This window comes from Sciurus carolinensis, chromosome 19, assembly GCF_902686445.1.
Source record: "Sciurus carolinensis chromosome 19, mSciCar1.2, whole genome shotgun sequence".
Taxonomy (NCBI): Eukaryota; Metazoa; Chordata; class Mammalia; order Rodentia; family Sciuridae; genus Sciurus; species Sciurus carolinensis.
In genome coordinates, this window is record NC_062231.1 from 14,602,185 (window position 1) to 14,622,533 (window position 20,349).

At 50.5% G+C, this 20,349-nt stretch overlaps 1 protein-coding gene across 9 annotated transcripts in view; it reads left to right on the plus strand.

Annotated features, from left to right (window-relative positions):
• Window positions 1-20,349, plus strand: part of Atp2b2 (ATPase plasma membrane Ca2+ transporting 2) — a 354,925-nt gene that overhangs the window by 70,684 nt on the left and 263,892 nt on the right. For all 9 annotated transcript variants that reach the window (XM_047534510.1, XM_047534498.1, XM_047534504.1 and 6 more), the window contains exon 2: window positions 8,443-8,488. The gene's annotated coding sequence lies outside the window, so the exon portion shown is untranslated. The remainder of the gene's footprint in view (window positions 1-8,442; window positions 8,489-20,349) is intronic.

The window sequence follows — 20,349 nt, forward strand, 5'->3', positions numbered from 1 at the left end:
GCAGCAGGTCAGAGCCTGGGGCTGCCTTGGCTCACCACCGAGTCCTCAGAGTATGGGGAGGCCTACTGTAGGTTCTCAGTCAACACGTGGTAGTAAGAAGACACCCATCCCATACTACCCCCTGGGCAAGATCCCAGGGAACAAGATCCAGGCTCTCCAGGGTGAAGTTCACAGACTAGGAGGGTCTGCACAATAATCATGCACAACAATGCAATGAGCTAGAGAGGTCATGCTTCTTGCACTTTGAAAGACAGGAAGAACAGGCCCAGGGTCACACAGCTAAGAAGGGACAGGGGCTGAATTTGAACTCAGGACTGGCTGACCCAGGAGCCTGTGCTCTGAGCTGTCCCTCCTGCCTCTTCCCTGTCATGTTTTGTTTGTCTGTGTCTCTTCATCATGATTTGTATGTGAAGGGATGCATCTCTTAGGGGCTGTGGACTTGACCTTGTCACCAGCCTTTCTGCTCTGAAGGCAAAGCAAGATGGAGCCCAGCCCAGTGCTGTCCTGGAGTCTGCCTGCTTGTCTGGCTGTCTTCTACACATCTCTTTGCAGAAAGGGGCTCCCCTCTTAGAGGAGCCGTGTCCCACTGAGTTCACAGTCTGTCATCAGCACCAGGCCAGCTGGGGAGGTTTGCTGTTTGGTAGGCTGTCGGGGAGCCACAGAATACTGAGATAATAGGGCTCACCTCCTTGTTTTATGCATGGGGAAAGTGAGGCCCAGAGCAGGGAGGCAGCTCATCCAAGTTTAGAGAATGAATTTCGGAAGCTAAAGGAGAAATGAAGACTCTGGACTCTCTGGGTTGACGTCTCACTGGTGAATGGATTAGAGGAAGTTCCTTCTTCCCCACCAGTCTATCATGAAATACCGTCCTTAATTCTTTGGTCTTAGAGAAATTTCTGCTAGTTCCCTAATGGAATGGATAGGTGAATTGAAGCAGAGGGGGGACCTTAAGTGATCAGCCAGATACTTTATGATGTCCTCATCCATCTACCTTTCCATTCATCCACACCCTTCCATCCCCTTCTCTCCCCGTCTGCATCTCCATCTCTCCATCCAGTCATTATCCGTCCGTCCTTTGACCAGCTGCCACTGAGCACCAATATTGTGACTGGCCCTGTGAGATAGAGAAGAATAAAGCTCTGCTCCTGCCTCTCCAGAGCCCCCAGTACCCCAAGAGCTGCAGGTCTGAAAGCCCACATTTCCCCGTACTGTGAGGGCCTCGCTAAGGGAAGCTTTCATATCCTGACTTCACAAAGCAGAGGCAATCAAGCGGTAAGCCTCCATTCCCCAGCCCCGGGTTCTGCAGTTTTTCTTTAGCTCCGAAATGAATTTGTATGGTTGGACCTGGCCCCTCTCTTCTGAGAATTAGTTTACCCATCTCAGATGTGGGGATTGGACTAGATAAGAATTTTCCAGACTCTGGTCCTCCACAGGCCTCCTTCCACACCTTCAGATCAGATCACCTGTATTGAAAAGCCCTTAATCTTTTTATTCAAATTAGTTCACTTTTTTGCTAACCAAAATAAACTTATTTTAGAATGGCACTTTATCACTACCATAATTGGACAAAAAGAATAACCACTGTCTAAAAAGAAAGGATCAATAAAAACTTCTTTTAAAAAAAAGAGGCAGATTGCTGATGTTATTAAATTCTAGGGAGACATGGCTTCCTGTCAGTGGAGACCTGCTCTCCTTGTTCAAGAGAGAATTTCGCAAGTGTTGGAGAGGTGTCAAATGCACAGGATGCTCACGCTGAACCCAGACTTTCTCCTGGGAGGGGTTTTTGCAATGTGCCTCACTATCACTGGGTGGCAGTAGGAAAAGGGTCACCACCGAAGGGTCCCTATGAACATGGTGGTACTCCTCCTGCTCCAGTGGTGGGGGGGCCCAGGTACTGTCCTGGCCACCTTCTTCTGAGCCCTCTAGATGCACCCGGGTCCCAGTCCCTCCTGAAACCTTGTCCCCTCCCTCCACAAGCCTCCTAAGAAGCCAGGGGTCAGGAAGCTGTGAGCCGGATTCTGTAACTCAAGCCAGCCGTATCTGCGTCAAATCCTGACCGAGGAAGGAAAACAATATGGAAATCTGAAGCCTTCCCGTCCAGGAGCTTAGTGGGCATCAGGTGCAGCCCATCACTCAGAGACAGCCCTGACCCTGTCTAATCTTACCTCCAGCCACCCCCTGGCTCCATCTCTTCCACCCTTGACCCAGGTCTCCAAAGCCCATGACAGCGGAGGGTCCCCAGAGTGTGGCATTTCTGAATGCCTCGGTGGGATTATCAAGTATAATCAGAAAAAAAAAAAAATGCATTTCTAAGCTCTGCCAGTGTCCTCAGGGCTCGGCTGCCTCTTCACTGCCCTGGAAGGCAGGTGGCCCGCTGGAACCAGGAGGCCCAAGATGAAGTGGCACTCTGCCCCAAGGCCTCTCTGCAACCCCACCTCTGAGCTTCTGGGGGTTGTGGCACCTCCTGCAGATACACTGATATCCCCAGTATTACTTACTTAAAAAAATGTTCCATTTTGGATTCCGATTTCAAAAGGATATTTGAAATACTAAAGCCACTGCCAGCTCCGTTCAGGACACAGAGAAGCCCAGTTTGCCATCTCACCTTGACTTCAGCAGGTGCCACTAAGAGGGGAAGGGTCATCCTTGCACTTCTTAGTTCCCATCCTCACATCTGAACAGCCAAGCCAGGAAATGCCCCAAAGACGGGAAGACATTCACAACCCAGCACCAGGCTTTGTCTTAGAAAATGCATTTTTTCAGTGACTCATAGTTGCCGTCACTTGTGCAGGTCTTGCTGTTTGTTCATTCGGTCATTCGTTGGTGCATCCATTCATTCCACCAGGGCTGATGTTTCCCCAGCAAGCAATTCAGGAGAAGCCCTGTGAGCTATTTCAAGATCTCCTCCTTGGGTCCGTGCCAAGGCCGTACTGCTTGCTTTATGTTTTCAACTTTGCCCCCACACTCAAGAATATTTATTGAACACACACTGTGGGTTTTAGGTTCTGAGCTTGTCAAACCCTAGTGTCCACGCATAGTCCTCCCCCAAGAGCATATGGTCTGTTGCAGAGGAGACACACTCATGATTGCAACGCAAAGATTGTTGTGTTGGAAACGCCAGCGTGCTGCCCGCCTTGAGAGCCGAAAGAGGTGCCCTCACACCTTGGCCAGAAATGAAAGAGAGACACTTTGGAAAAGTTACCCAGAGGTGAAATTTCACTCCTCAGGCTCTTATTGAATTCCTGAATGAGAATGACAGAGCAGGAAGGTCCCGGAGACATCTTTGAGGCCACCATTCCCCACCGTGTGTATCCTGAGGAATGTTAGTTTATTCCAAAAAAAAATGATCCAAGGTTAAGTTAGCATGGGGTAAAGGCTGGGTCAAGTTAAACTAAGCTGGTCTCTGTGTTGCAGACCTTATCAGAGCTTTGATGTATTTGTTGCCTTGTGGAATATTTAAAAAGGGAGGCGGGGTGCTATGGCATGAACCAGTTCCCAAATATGTTCCACTATGGTGCCTGGTTTAGGGGGCTTCTTGAAAGGTGACTGTCCCCCACCCCCCACCACCAGAGCTCACTCTAGGGGACTCTAGGTTGAAGACCTTTGTCTATAGACAAGGAAACTCAAGACAGAGAAGGGCTGGTATTTGCCCAGTATTTCACAAGAAGTAGAGGGAGAAACTGGGTAGAGACCCAGGGTTCCTCCCTTGCAAGTCACTCGTTTAGGGCACAGTTTGGGTCTTGGGTTCTCCTGGCACCTGAAAATAATGGGATTCATATGGAATGAAACAATTCTGGAAAAATTTCTGGGGGAGATGGGACTTGGACTAGAAAGCCAGGGAGCCCCTTGGAGCCAGTGATTCATAGTGTTAGCAACTAAACAGTGCTCTCACAGTGAGCCAGGTACATACTGGAATCTCTTTACCTCCCAGTTTTCCTAGAGAGGACTTCAGCGTAAAAGACAGCAGATTAATAATCTCCGACCTTGCAGGGATGGAAGTGTCAGTGACGCATTGTCCTGGCCTCTTCCACCAAGCCTCACCTGGTTGCCACCCCCACACCACAGTGACCCCTCCCCACAGCCTCAGAATCCTCACCTGGGTCTTTGTGGTGCTGTTCTGTCCTTGCTGCATTCTTCCTTGCACATTTTGTTTTTAGACTTTGTGAGAGCTCTCTAATTTATGTCGTTTGAGAACAGAGATGATGGTTCATTCTCTCTCATGATGGTGGTTTATGAAGAACTTCCTACTCGCCAGGATGAGCGCTGGGTGCTTTCCGTAGTCCTCTCATCTATCTTTACCAACAACCCCCTCCACTTCCATCCCCATTTTATGGAGGACCACACTGAGGCTTAGGAGGTTGAAATGACCTGCTTCCGTAAATGCTAGAGCCAAGATTCATACCCAGGCCTTGGTTTCTCTTTCTTGGTTAGTTAGTGGAACTGGGTTTGGGGTAATCCCCAAAGCATCCTGCCTTTCTGAGGCAGTGGTGTACCTGGCCTGGTCTCTATGGGCCTGCAGCCTGGGACCTGTCTCTGAGCTCAGCTCTCTCTCTGCCTGTTGACCGTAAGAGGATCTGGGGTGAGAGGTGCAGTCACCTGCAAGGTAGAAAGGGAGCAGCAGGGACTGACAGCCGGGATGACTCCAGGCTGCTGGCTTGCCCTCAGCCTTCTGATGGCCTTCCTCATGTCACTCCAAAGTCAGGGCGGTTCCCACCAGTCGCTCCCCATCCCACCTTCCCCTTTGCATATGGACAGACACGTTCAGCTGCAGGGTTCATGGCTGCTGGCAGCATGGATGGAATTTTAACAGCAACAACATCCAGCAGTCCTCCTCCCAGAGTTCTGGCCTGGGCTGAGGGCTGGGGTCTCTTTTCTTCCATAATGAAAAATTCACCAGTGAGGACAGATCACTCATCAATCTTTCATCCCAGCAATCCTTGGTAGAGAAGATGGGGGCACACATGATGACCTGGCTACCCCATAACCTGGGGACATTGCCATCATCCGCATGAGCTCAAGGCCTTGGACAAGGGCAGAGGGGCCCAGCAGAGCCTGTGGAAGCCCCTTGAACATCACAGAAAGGGCACTGGGCAGGATGGGTGGATGCACCCAGACTTTCTGCTTCATATGGGCTGAAACATTAGGGAAAGGTTACAGACAGTTAGAGAAAGAATGTGCAAGTGGAATATTATTCATCCACATAAAGAAAGGACTCTTGTCATTGGTAGCAACAGGGATGGGCCCAGAGGATATAATGTTGAGCAAAGTAAGTCAGACGCTGTACATTCTCACCTATATGTGAAAGCTAAAAATCTTGATCTCATGGAAACAGAGAGTAAAATAGTAGCAGCTGGGGAGAGGATAGAAGTTGGGGGAGGAAGGAAGGAGGATAATGAATGGGCATGGGGTGGGGTTGGACATTCTGTAGCATCATAGGGTGACTGCAGTTGACAGCAGTTAATTGCAGATTTCAAAAAATCTAATAGAGAGAAGTATGGCTGTTCCCAAGATAAAGAAATGATAAACATTTGAGATGATGGATATACCAGTTACCATGATCTGATCACTACACACGGTTCACACGTATTGAAATATCACACCACGGCTGTATGTGGTAGTGCACACCTATAATCCCCAAGACTCAGGAGGCTGAGTCGGGAGGATTGCCAGTTCAAGGCTAGCCTGAGCAATTTAGTGAGATCCTGTCTCAAAATAAAAAATACAAGGGCCTGGGGTATATATAGCTCCATGGCAGAGCACCCCTGGGTTTAATCCCTGGTACTAAAAAATAAAAAAAAAAAATCATGCTGTGCTCCATAAATATGTATAATCATTAGGTATCAATTAAAGATTTAAAGTGTACCTTTAAAAAATAAGAAAGAAAATGAGCACGTGGAGCAAAATGATCGGGAAGTGTCTAACTGACCATGTGGCTTCTGCTTTCCCCACTAAAACTGAATGGGACAATGCATACGAGGACCCAGCTGAGGCCCAGTTGGGAAAGCACACCAGCTGGGGACATTCGTTGATATTCTGGCTGTACCAGGACGTAGCTGCCTCCGTGCCAGCGCTCACCTGCCGTGCGAGTTAGGCATGTGATGTAACTTCTCTGGACCCAGCTTACTCCTCTGCAGCATAACAGCGGGCCTCATGAGGAGGGGTGAGGAGCGAAGGAGCTGGGACTTGGGGTTTAGCCTAGTGTGGCTCAGAGGAATCACTGGAGGTTGGCCTTGCTTGTAAGGTTGCTGGTGAACAATCCTGACCGAGCTCCAGTCTCCTGACATGAGCATGGCCTCATGTGTCCCAGGCCAGGAAGAAGGGACAGCCAGACAGGCAAACACACCACTGACTCTGCTGCTTTCTGGCTGTGTGGCCATTGCAAGTCCACCCTTCTCCTGGCCTCAGTTTCTCCATCTGTAAAAAAAAAAAAAAAAAAAAAAACGGGGGCTGAAAAAATGATGAAATGATCCCTTCTAACTTGGGGTTCCATGAAGCCCTATATGCGACTGCCTCTTGTCAGGCTTGTGTTTTTCCCAGAAGAGATCTGGGGAGGAAGCACCCAGGCTGCCCACTCTGGCCCTGTGACTGCTGCCTCGGCCCTGTGACTGTGGGTTCCCTGCAGCCTCTGCTCCAGGATCTCTGTGAATTCTGGGCTGGGCTGTTTTTCCAGGAAAGGGACAGCCTGGCTCAATGAGAGAGAAATTTGTAGGATATGCATTAGAAGGGAACAGGTTGGGGGAGTGTCAGGAACGATAAGGGCACAGGTTGGGCTCCTGGTGCCAGAGTGGGGTTGGAAGATGGGTTCCTGGAGGACAGAGCAGGCCACATAGGCTCAGGCCAGCAGAGCAGAGTCACAGAGAGGGTGGACACCAAGCACGTAGTGCCATTCATAGTCACTGGGGTGGAATCAGCCTTCAGACACTGTTGGACTGGCTAGCCTTGGCTTGAAGCCTGATGGATGTGGACCTGTGGCGCAAGACAGTATAGGGAGGCAGAGCCACTGGCCAGACAGCCTCCTTGTGCCCCAGGAGGGGGCCTGGGTGGGCTACATCACTGGACTTCCTTGCTCCTTGGCTTGCTGCTAGGTTTGGCCATTGGGGAGCTCTGGCAGGAGATAGTGTGGTGGGGCAGAGATGCTCAGGGGTTAGTCTCCCAGATTCACCCCTCAGGATCACCTAGGGTCAGCTGCATGTCTTGACAACGAGAGACAACTGCTGTCAGGGGGTCTTCTCCACACAGCCCTCCCTGTGCCTGGGTCTGGAACCCATTCTTTCCTCATGATGGTGGTTTATGAAGAACTTCCTACTCACCAGGATCAGCGCTGGGTGCTTTCCGTAGTCCTCTCATCTATCTTTACCAACAACCCCCTCCACTTCCATCCCCATTTTATGGAGGACCACACTGAGGCTTAGGAGGTTGAAATGACCTGCTTCCGTAAATGCTAGAGCCAAGATTCATACCCAGGCCTTGGTTTCTCTTTCTTGGTTAGTTAGTGGAGCTGGGTTTGGGGTAATCCCCAAAGCATCCTGCCTTTCTGAGGCAGTGGTGTACCTGGCCTGGTCTCTGTGAGGCTGGGGGCAGGGCCTGCAGCCTGGGACCTGTCTCTGAGCTCAGCTCTCTCTCTGCCTGTTGACCGTAAGAGGATCTGGGGTGAGAGGTGCAGTCACCTGCAAGGTAGAAAGGGAGCAGCAGGGACTGACAGCCGGGATGACTCCAGGCTGCTGGCTTGCCCTCAGCCTTCTGATGGCCTTCCTCATGTCACTCCAGAGTCAGGGCGGTTCCCACCAATCCCGCCCCCTACCTTTGCTCTCCCAGGTTGCTGCACTGTTCTTGGAGGTCTCCCTGCTCCTGCCCACAGCTTTGTCTTGATTAAACTCTTCAAAGGATGCAGGTGCCCCCAGGACCCTGACCAGTTCAGCTCCCTAAAGCTGCAGGCAGAGGGATTTTAAAAAGAGACCCAGAGTGGGGACAGCGGTGCCCTTACCCAGCTTTGTGCAGAATGTGACTCCATCTTCTTACTCTCAATTTCTCCAAGGGACAGGTCAGGCTTTCTCCCTCCCAAATTCCAGGTTTCTAAGTCTGGGCAGGGAGAAAGGAAAAGAGAAGGGAGGAAACCCATAAGCCCAGGAGAGGCGTCTACCAAAAGGGAAGCCCACCTGCCCTGTGCAGGTCACAGAGTCAGAGCTGCTGCACGGACTGTGGACTCCAGCCTCCAGGGACTGAGCAGCTGCACACTGGGAACCTCTGTAGTTCACATCTCCCAAGAGATCTCCCAAAAAGCCTGGCCTCTGCTTGAAATCCCTCAGTTTCTAAATGCTAGAGTTGCTTCAAGCATTAAATTCTAAACATTATTGCAGCTAAATCTGAATCCCTGGCCACCAGTCTGTGACTTGGAAAATACAAGCCCCCCTAATGTGCCTCTCTGATCTCGTTTTCTTGTAGGGTTCCCCACACTCGGAGCGTGGACTGGGAGAAGCGAAAAAGACAGGTGAGTGTAAGAGCCCAAGCCTCTGGTTCACCTGGGGGCTCTTAGAATCCCATCTGCCCCTGTGTGCACACTTTAGCAATGGCAATAGCCCAGATTTAGAGAGGCCCTGTTTGCAAACCACCTGTGTGTATAGTCAGCCACCCCCGTGCCCAAACCACCCCAGCCTCCCCGCCTCCTCCTGCCACTCCCAAAACCCTGTGGGTAGCAGGAGAGGAAGAGGGAAGCTGGACAGTGGTCTGAAAGCTGCAGTGTGGACCTGTTTCCTGCTGGTGACTTCAATTCCCAGTCCCCCACCCCCTACCCCAGAGCCTACCTGTTAACAGCTTTACCTCTGTATGGTATTCCATGAAAAGAAAAGTACACTTGCAAATGTCTTATTGATATAAAGAACAATACTCTAATGTGGTTTATATGGTTATCCTATCAGTCACTCATACTGTAGTGTCTTTTCATTACATCAGATCAATCGTCCATTATTACTCATTGAGGTCAGCAGACAGGGGGGCATTTTGGGGGGTACTGAGAAGGGGGAGCACTATACACAGGGCACTGGCTCAGCCTGGGACAGAACAAGGGTCTGGGAGCCTGCAGAGGACATTCCTGGAAGCTCAGCGACTACTCTGAGCTGGCTCTGGAGATGTTGTCTTTGGACGCTGTCCTGCGTCAGTGGGTAACTCTGTGGTGCAGCCTGGAACCCTCACCATCCTCGGAAAGCCTGCCTGAAGCTCCAGAACATCTGTTTACCAACAAACATTTGCAGAGACAGCCCCTGTCCTGGGGGCTGCCTTGGGAGTCCTCTGGGACAAGCCAGCACACTGCTGCCAGCAGCCCCAGGCTGCTACTTTTCTGGCACCCTCCATCCCTGGGGTGGGTGTGGGCAGAGCTGGATTTGTTCCTGGACAGAATCAGAAGTTGCTCCAGGGAGTCTGACAGGAGGGGAGACTTCCGCATCCCACACCCCCCTCCCAGTTGACCCAGCCAGTACCTAAATCACCACCATTTGCGTCATCCCCCCGGGAGGGGATGAGGAAGAAGCTTTGAGAGCTTCCGTCAAAATGTCATCCGTGGGTTAGCTAAGTTAAGAGATTGTGGGTAATTTGAGTTTTCGGTGTTTTCCAAGTTTTACGTAATAAACGCATGTTACATTCGTGTGTTCCCAAGTGCTATCTGAGGCAGTCTAGGAACCCCTGGACACCACTGTGTGTGGTAGAAATGGTCTAATCAGATTAGCTCCAGATGACAGTAGGGCTTGGGGCTGGGATTTGGGACAGGTAAGTCTTGACGGAAAAGCAAACGGGGGAAGGTGCCTGAGCCTCCTTTAGTCTCATGGGTACCTATTAAGCATACAGCGTGGTGCATTTCTCTGTGGCGTGTTTATACTCCCCAGTACCTCCTCTCACCTCCCCCTCCCCCCCACGCCTCCCCCTTTCGTTTTTTTGCAAACAGGAGCAAATCATGATCATTTTCTGAAAATGATGTGGACTCGGTTTGTCATCTCTGCTCCCGCGCTCGTCACCTCAGCCCATCCTTAGCGTTCCCTTTCCACGCCGTGCTCCTCCTGGGGCAGGGGCCGTCTCCTTTGCATTTCCAGGGGCCAGCAAGGTGCTCATTTGAGTGGGAACGGGTATTGCTGAGTTCCTCCCACATGCGAGGCCCAGTGATAAGGTTGTGACAGGAAGATGGTCTTTCTGTTCATCCTGAGCATGAGCTGGAACGATCATCCCTATCCGGCAGGGAGGACACTGAGGTTTGGAGAAGTGCAGTGACTTACCCAAGGTGACAGAATGAGTAGGAGGCAGGACGGGAATCTAGGACCTCCTGACTTCACAGACCCACTGCCTTCCTGTAAGATAGCATCGCGGTTTTAAAAGAATAGGAAATGGAGAAAATGACTCAGCTTCGCCTCCTTCTTGCCATGAGCCTCTTTGGGGTATTCTTGTTTTCCTTCCTGCGTTCACGTGTAGGACACAGTCCTGCTGGTATATCCTTCCATAACACGGCGGTGGCTGGCCTAGTGAGGTCACTGCAGTTGCACCCACTGTCAGCATGTGCTCCCCTGAAAACGGCATGTGGCCTCCCTCACCCTCCCAGGCCTGCACACCCACATCCTTGCCAGGCTGGCATGATGGGAAGGCAGAGCAGGACTGATGTGGGCTGGTCCTGGAGCACCCTGTCCAGCTGCTTGTGCTGTGGGGAGACCAGTGGTCACAGACCCTGGCCCAGGATAGTGGGGCTAATGGTTAAGCCCTTGGTCTTTGGAGTCAGGAAAAACTGAGTTGAGCACTGACTTCTGCTTCTTGACTAGCTGTGTCCTTCGACAAGGAAGTGACTCTACCACTTTGCACCTCCATTTGTTCATCTGTAAAATGGGCGCCCACTCCAAGGAGTGTGGCAAATGTAGCTAGATCCCCTCTTCCTCTTCCCTTCCTGGGATTCCCACCTGAGGGAATTCTCCCCTTCAGCCAGGGTGGATGATGTCACTTTCTTGTGCTATGGACAGATAAACTAGGTTTCCTCTTTTTCCCTTTTTCCCTTTTCTTTTCCTTTTGGCGGATGTTTAAAATTATGACAGGGACCCTGAGAATCTTTGAACATGAGTGGTCAGACGTGGTGGTACCCCAGAAAGTGCATAACCGACTAGAACATTTTAAAGATTTTTTTTTCCTCTTTCAAAATATGAGTAACTAGTAATTCCAATTCTAGGAAATTTTGCTCTGAGAAAATTGCCCAAAATGTGTACAAAGATTTATCTACAAGGATATTTATCACAGCATTATCTATATTAGTTAAAAATAGAAAACAATGAGGAGGCTCAGCAGTTGGGGAGGCAGAGGCCAACATGGCACATGAGGAAATGGAGGTTCCCGGCCTCCATTGAGAACTGTGTTTGAGATGAATTTTTTAATAACGTGGAGGGTAATCTTCACTTGTCAGTGTTAAGGGAAAAGGGAGTTTGCCAAAGTCAGCCCTAAATATTTTTATAAATATGTAGAAAAAAAAGTAAGTGAGTAAGATAGAAGGAGAAGAGAGGAGGGAGGGAAGAGCATATTGGAGAAACAGATACAGAAGCGCAGGAGGATCAAGGTCGTGTATTCCCTTCTTTGTACTTTTAGGTCTTTCCTCTGTTACCTGCAGTGACATGTTTGCTGTATATATAATCATAAGAGTAGTAACATCAAGAATAATGCCTCTATTCCCACCCACGTGTGCATGTTGTATACATTTTCGCCAATCTCCTATGCAAGGTAAATGGTCCTGCTGTCACTTTTTATTCTAGAGCGCGCTTTTTCTCAAAATGTGTTTTTAACCAAAGCCAGTGTCCTTGACACACTGTTTCCCTTCTGTTCCTGGAACTCTGGTTCTGAGAGTGCTGGCTTTGGGGTCCGTGTTAGTTTCCGAGGGCATCCGTAATAACAAGGTACCCCAGATGAATAACTTAAACCACAGAAAATGGTTGTCTCACCATTCTAGAGACTGGAAATCCAAGATCAGGGTGTTGGCAGGTCTAGTGGCTTCTGAGAACTCCTTCCTTGGATGGCAGAAGGCACCTTCTCCTGTGTCTTCCCATGATCTTCCTTTGGTGTATGTTGGTGTCCAAATTTCTTCCTATAAAGACATCCGTCAGATTGGATCAGGGCCCACTCTGAGAACCTCCTTTTGATTTAATCACCTCTCTAAAGACCCTCCCTCCAAATACAGATGCTCTTCCATATTGAAAGTTGACCAGCCTGCTGAGCGGCACAGCGCTCTGTCATGGCGGGGCTGGCTAGAGAGCCACGGCTCGCTTTCCTGCCCAGCGTTGCCAGAGAAAAGACTGTACCACATAAGGCTGGTCCAGGAAAGAGGCCAAATTCAAAACTGGAAGTACCGTTTCCAGTGAATGCATGTCGCCTTCGCACCATTACCAAGTCAAAAAATAGTCAGCGAGCCTTCTTAAGTCAGGGACCATCTGTGCTGTGACATTCTGAGGGATTGGGGGCTAGGGCTTCAACGAATGAATTGGAGGGTTCACAGTTCAGCCCAGAATAGGGGCAGCCTCTTCTGGTGACTGTGGCCATCTATTTTTGCAGAACACTGAGCTTGGAGCTAGAGTGGGACTGAGGGCGGGAGGTGAGTGCAGATAGAGAGTCATTGTCCCATTTTTAAGAAGCCCCAGTGAGATATAATGCAAATGCCCAGGAAAGCCACTCACCCGGCTAACCCCTCACCTCTCCAGCAAGATCCAAAAGCAATAGTATGGCCATCCCTAGCTGAGCCCCTCCACCATAGATGGGCTGCTCAAGATCAGAGCAAAATAATTCAGCCTGCAAAAATTTATTTTACTAAGAAACTGTCAAGTACTTTGGCTGAGGTGAGAAGCACGGAGTTAGCTATAAACAATGGAATGCTTTAAAGGGGCTCTAGATGTTCAAACTTGAACATATAAGTTAATATTTCTGAGCATCAACTCAAAAGTGATTTTGATTGATAAAATCAGTAGTGCAGAGAAGGAATCGAACAATCTCATTAGTCATTTTTCTGATGCTATAACAAAATATCTGAGGCTGCGTACTTTATAAAGGAAAGAGGCTTGGGGGTCAGGGACATAGTTCAGTGGTAGAGTACTTGCTTAGCATGCGTAAGGCCCTGGGTTTGATCCCATCACTGTCAAAAGAATAAAAGGATAAAAATAAGGAGGAAGAGGAGAAGGAGGAGAAGGAAAAGAAAATAGGCTTATTCAGCACCCAGTTTTAGAAGTTGAAAATCCAAGATTAGGTGCAGCCTCCGGTAAGGGCCTCAGGGTAGATGGGAGCACAATGGTGGGAACATGCACAGAAAAAAATCACATGGTACAACAGGAAGCCAGGGGATTCGGAGGCCAGGCCTGCTCTTTTTGTAACAACCCACGGTCCCAGGAGCTAACCTAACCATGGTCCTCGAGACGGACATTAATCCCGTCCAGGGCAGTGCCCCAGTATTATTCTCGTCTTACTCTAGGCTCTACCTTCTAAAGGTGCCACTTCTCCATGCCCCTGTACTAGAGATGGAGGCTCTAGCAGCTATCCATGAGGGGGATATGCTGGAGCCATAGCAACAGGAAGTTGGATGTGGAGGAGAGAAGCAAAGCTTTACCCCCTCAGGACCTTCAGGCAAGCTCTAAGGAGCTCCCCAGCCCTGACGGACAACCCGTTAGGGTCGCTGTGGGTCAAACCACGGTGAGGGGCTGGCAGCTGGACTGTGGGAGTTCAGCATGGGGTGAGAGTTTGGCAATGACACCCCTAAATATCTGCAAATGCCCTGCTTCCTACCCTTGCCTACACCCAAAACCCAGAATCACCCTTGACTCGCCCTCCACTTCTGCCCTGTCTTGACCATCATTTGCCTCCACCCATGGCCACCCTGGAGTCCAGGTCCCCACTCAGCCTCCCAGCTGGTCCTCCTTCCGCTCCTGGCCCAGACCATTCCGTCACCCCCCAGCAAAACAATCTGAAAATTACAAACCTGTTCACATTACCCCTGGATATAACCTTCCAAAAGCTTCCTGTTGTATTTGGACAAAAATCCAAACTCTCCTGCTGCTCCTGCTGCTGACTGTATGATCCTACCCTCCTGCCTTCACCTCTGACCCCTGACCAAATCAGCACCCCCTTGCTCTCTGTGTTCTAGTGATACTCAACTTCTGTGTTTCCAAAATTCCTGCTCACTGTCGGGTGGGACCCAGGACTGTGCCTAGGATCCTCGCATTGTGGAGGGGAGAGTTGATTGAACAAACTTGGCCCCATGACACCTCACAACTTAGTCTCAGCATTTCCCTCTGATTCAGCAAAATCTTTTGCCTCAGCCATTTTCCTGGGAGGCTGGAAATTGGCCAGTATTCCTAGATATCCACTCTGTCTTGACTTCTTTATGTCTTGCCCAAATGTCCTGGGACTTCCTGCCCTGCTAGATGTAAGCAGATGAGAAACTGGAGAACCTCCCTCTCAGGGATTCTGGGACATAGGCTGGGAGATGTTATTGTTCTCCCCATTCCATTGACAACAAAACTGAGGGCTGAGGTAAGGATGCTACTACTCAAATTCACAAAACTAGGAAATGGGAGAAACAGGTGGAAATCCAACTCATGAGACAGGTACAATATATTTTTCTCAGTTGTGTTTTTGTCTTTAATCTCTCAGTAACTTTGGAAGCAAATGACCTGGCACATTTTGCTTTGAGAATGTCTGTTTGTTACCTACTAACCAAACATATATATGTATATTTTTTGCTTTTGCTCACACTGTTGAAATCATAAGCCCTTTTGAGATTTCTTCCACATCTGTGTAAATAAATCTTTATAACAACCAGCTGGAAAGCAGAGTTTTCCATGAGGCACCAAATCATTGACAGGATGCCTTTCCTTCTGGCTGCCCAGTTTCTTGGTGGCTTTTATTATTCACTCATTTATTCATTAGACAAGTGGGTGTTGAACCAAACACTGGAAATACAGCAGTGAACGTGATAAACCTGCCTTCAGGAAGGTCCTGTTCCTCAGGGAACTGACATTCCACTAAGGTAGGTAGACAGTAAGCAAATGAACAAGTATGTCCCATGGGCTATTGAGAAGACTATAGCCGGGTCAGGAGAGAGAAAAGGGATGGGACAGCCAATGGAGGGCTTCTCTGGGATGAAGGGTAATGAGGTGACGGAAGAACATTCCAGACACAAGGGAAAGCAGAAGCCCTGAAGCAGGCTGAAACGTGGGGTGTTTGGGGAACATGGAGGAATCAGGATGCCAAAGAGACAAAGCAGGGCGGAGAGTCATGGGAAGCGAGGTCAGAAAGGGAGGCGAGTCGCTGGATCCCCAGGGCTCTGTCCTAATTCCAGGGGAGATGGAGCACGCCAGGGCTTCAAGCAGGGAGCATGCATGCTCTCCAGGCTGCTGTTGGTAAGGCAGATCGCAGGGGGAAGGGTAGAGACAGAGGCCCAGGGAGGATGTTGCTGTAACGTGGGCGAAGGATGACGGAGGCTGAACCAGGACTGTGGCGGTGGAGGCGAGAAGTGCCATGTTCTGAATAGAGGTGAGGGTTGAACTGATGGCACCCGCTCTTACACTGGGTGTGAGGGGAGAGGGAGGAAGGATCAAGGGTGACTCTTGGGGTATACTCTGACACCATCTAGTGTATTGCAGTTCAAGTACAGCACTAGCCACCAGGAACCAGTTAAAGGGTCTGGTTAAAGGGTCTGGTTAAGTCTCCAGTAAGACTTCCCCCTCTTAGGTGGCAGCTACCCAAGCTACTGGCACTTCTGACCAGTTCCAGGATTCCTACAACTCCTTCTGATGGGATAATTCACTGTGACAGCTGACAGGACTCAGGAAAGTACTGTCCTTGTCATAGCAGTTTTATTATAAAGGATAGTAATCAGGAACAGACAAACGATGAGACACACAGGTGGAGGTCTGAAGGGGTCCTGAATGCAGAGTGTCCAGGCCTTCTCCCCAGGGAATCAGGCTACACCCTCCTGGGACATCAATGTGTTCTCCAGTCAGGCTCTCCATTGAGCTTTGGTGTCCTGAGATTTCATTAGGGTTTCATGACATAGACTGGTTGATGAACTCATTGGCCATGAGATTGAACTCAATCTCCAGTGCATCTCCTCCCCCAAAGATCGGATGGCTTAAAGTGCCTCCCTTCTAATTGCATGGTTGGCGTTTCTGGTGCTCAGCTCTACATCCTGCACCTTCGCGTGAACCCAGGTGTGATTTTACCATTTGGGAAATTCCAGGTGATGTAAAGTCTTTCCTTCCAAAAATCAAGGACAAAAAACAGTCAAATTCTTTAACAGGATGGATCGTGGTGCCATTGACCAGGACTAGCAGAAGTCTGGGAGAGGAGGGACTAAGTTTGGTAGGGGAAAATGGAGGGTAATGTTTTGGATGTGTGAACTCCAAGGCATTCATTAGACATCAAAGTGGAGAGGTTCAGTAGGCAGTTGGATCTAGGAGTCCAGAGTTCAGGGAAAGATCAGTATATGGATCATATTTAAATGGGGCTGGAGATGATAACTCAGGAGGTGAGTACAGTCAGGAAGAAAAAAAAGAGCAGGTGGGTGCACTGGAGGTATCCAGTTAGAGGTTAGAGAGAAGAAGGAGCAGCCACAGAGAAAAAGGAGGAGGGATAGAGAGGGAGGAGGGTCCCTAAGCAAGTGGTCCTCAGGGAGGGATGACCAGTGATGTTAAATGCTGCTGCAAGTCAAGGAAGAGGGCCATCAGTGGCCACTGGACTTGACCAGATGAAGGCCACAGAAACCTTGAGCTACATGACTTCAGGAAAGGGAAAGTGATGAAGGTCAACTGGAGGGGGAGGGGTCCAGGGTGGCAATGGTTAATAAGGAAGCAGAGGCAGGGAACAGAGACCCCAGAGGGACTGTAGGCCCAGGAAGGGGTCATGTGGGAGCTCTGATGACATGTCTGGTAGCTGGAGAGTATGATCTGACACTTCCTATGTGCCCAGTTCTGAGCCAGGAGCTATAGGTATCTTCTGGGAGCTCAGAGAGTGGTTGGAGAGACGGGAGTCACTATCCATTCTATAGGACAGAGTGTCAGAAATGCCATGTGGTGACAGAAAAGGAGAAATCACTTCTGTCGGGGTGATCGGGGCAGACATCACAATTACATCAATTATCCTCATGCAGTACCTTCTGTGTGCCTGGGAGCAGGCTGGGCCCTTGAAATCCATTCTCATTTCATCCATAGGGTCCTGGCATGGCCTCCACTTACAGGTGAGAAAACAGAGGCTTACATGCCAGGTCCCATCCTTAGGGATTTTCAGAGTTAGAGATGAAGGTCAATTTCTAGGGATTTTTCAGACAAAGGTTAGTGGGGAAAAGGGACAGGCTAAAATGACTCAGGGACAGTGAGTGCAGAGTGCATGTGGAGCGAATGTGGGACAGTTCCTAGATCCCACCTGAGCAGCTCAGAAAAGTGACACAAGCCCCCTGGAGCACACTGTGCTCAGGTCACCTGAGGTGTGGCCTCGGTCAGGCTTCTTACCCTTTGGCCTGACTTCATCTGACAGGGGGAGCATGACACTGCCTCCAGGTCAGGACATGGTGCAAGGACAGGACTGAGGCAGAGGGCAGACTGAGAGGAACGGTGCTGCTGGGTCCTGATAGGGCTGACACCTCCTGGGGGGAGGCTGTAGCCCCCGCACACTCCTGCTACACTCAGCAACCACACCACCTCCAGAAACATGCCAGGGGCGGGTGCATTTCTGCTCACAACCCTCTTTGTTCCTTGTCTGTTAAATGGGAGCAGTGGGCCCTGGCTACCTCTGCCAGGGTGCATAAGTATGACCTAAAATGATATTTGGGAAGAAAAGTGCCCAGCCAAAGCCAAGCGTCATGACTGTCACTCAGGAGTGGGGCAAGCCACCCGTTCTGTCGGACTGAGAAGTCAGGAGACCAGCAACGTGGTCACTTGCAGCAGCTCTTTGATCCTGCGGTGTCCGGGCTCTATGGACTCCTGTGAGCCCACAAGTCCTGTTCCCCACCTGCCCAGGGGGTGCATCTCAGCCGAGTAAGGCTGAGAGGGACTGTTGGGGAGCCCGGCTGGGCTGGATGTGCTTATATAACCTTACGCGAGCACTCAAAGAGGCGCTCTGCTGGTCCTCTGGCAGTGTGCACAGCTCTCCCTGCCTTGACACGTGACATGTCCAGGCGGTCAGGGGCCCCTCCCCAGGCCACCATTCACAGAGGGGAAACTGAGACCCAGAGAAACTGGCCTAACATTCCCTTTAGCAGTTCTTGCCCATTTACTCCCTGAATCTTTTTCTATACCACAGAAGCAGAGGGAAGGAAGGAGAGAAGGAGGGAGGGAGGGAAGGGGAGATCGCAATGAGCAGAGGGAGGAGACCCAGGGTGGATTGGGGATTGGGGAGGGTGAAGACTCACCTTTGCTTATAAGGAGGGGATTAGGAATCCTGGCTCCATCAAACATCTGGAGAGTGAACAAGACTTAGAACATTCTCAGTGTGGAACCTGTCCAGCCAGTTGCTTTACCTGGAAATACATGACCCTCCTATTCCATGCCTCATCCCATGAACATGCCAGTTGTATTCTCACAGCCTCTGGGGTTGGGGGACAGGGGAGGAGGGGAAGCATGTAGAAGGAGAGAAGCACGGAGTGATGTGGGCAGGGGGCATGACATCCTGCCATACCTCCCCACATGTGCTTTTGAAAGAGGTTCTGAAATTTGGGCTGGGGGACTGGATCTGAAAACCTGTGTGATCCGCAGGCAGGCAGTCAGCGCGTGGGCCTGGGAACTCCCTGACCCCTCCTCTTATGGCCACCCTCACCTGGCAACTGCAACGGCCTGTTCTTAAAAAGCCAGAGCCTGCTCTCCCCTCCCAGGGGGCTCCATGCCGCGTGCCGGAAGCCCTGACTTACACGCCTCCTTGGCCCGTTTCTGGCTGTGGTCGTATTTCACAACTTTCTGGAACCTCCTTGCCTGGTTCTCAGTGTCTTCCACGAACCTCTTGGGAGATCTGGGGGAGGGGGCAGTTCGGAAAGAGGAAATCAGGTCTGTGGAGCAGCTGCAGAGCCCTGAGCAGGGAGCTGGATGCTGGTGATTTCATGAAGACTTCTTCCACTTCTCAAAGGGGCAGCATCACTCTCTGGTGCACTCGTGGGCAGCTCGGGCTCAGAGAGGCTCCACAGCTTGCCCTGGATGACTTAGTGAGCAGTGAACAGTGTTGGTTGGGAAGCTGGTCATGGGGCCACAGCCTGGGTCTGGAGCGTGCAGCTACCCACCTTCAGGCACGTCCTCCCTCAGGTGAATGTTGGATGCCAGTGTGGACATTGTTCCCCATATGGTCCCTCCATTCCTTTCTCTTCCCACTCCATCATCTTTACAATGGTCCATCTTTACAAAGCCCCGATGGTCCAGTCTCCTCAAATGCAGTGCATGTCGGCCCCCCTTTAGGAATCTCTTGGCCTCAAACACTGGAAGAGCCCCAAAGATCCCAGACATACTCTAAGCAAAGGGAAGGAAGACTTCACGATTGCAGAGAGCATGGGTTTCAAGGAATGTCCATCAGATGAGTGGTCAAGGCCAGAGCCTAGAATAGTGGGCCAGAAAAATACAGGTGCGTGTGTCTGTGTACGCACGTGTATTTGTATGCAGACTTTATGTATTTTTTCCTATCACATCTACAAAGAAGTCAGCAATGGGCAGACACTCTGACTGGGATGGTAGGATTATAGACTGAGTCCTAGATTTTTCTAGAAGTGATGGAAATTGGAAACATGACTTGACCTCAGAGGCTGCACAGCGTGGTAGGGGCTGAGACAGAGGGAGCTCCAGCCCTTGGAACGTGAGTGATCCAGCTGTGCAGGGTTGTTGCACATCTGGCCGAACAGAGTCTATGGCAGGCACTGCGGGGACCCAGCCCCTTCGATGATAATTCTGTGCACCTCTTCATCCCTGAGACAGTAAAGGATGCTGGAGTCACCAGTAAGGGCCGCTGCTCGCCTTGAGTTTGAGAGCATTCCTGTGAAAATGGAACAGGGCCGGGACCCTGGAGGGTGGCAGTGCTGGCTCTCCCAAGGTTAACCTTTGCTCTCTGGAGCCCCGCGGCCACCACTCCCCTGGCACATACTTGTCAGAGGGCCTCCCCCACCCTGTCTGGTGGCGTTTGTGTATTGGCAAATAGTTTGCTGTCTGAATCCCCTCTGGTGGTCTTTGTTAGATGTGTTTCTTTAATTTTCTCTTTCTTTTCACACACTTGGAAAGCTGCGGGCTTCAGCCAGGCGTGCCGAGAAGGCTCATAGTAGCAGGACTGATCGATGCCGCCAGGCTCCTTGCGGCTGCCAGAGCCGCAGTCCTGGGTGGGGGCGGCTGCGGG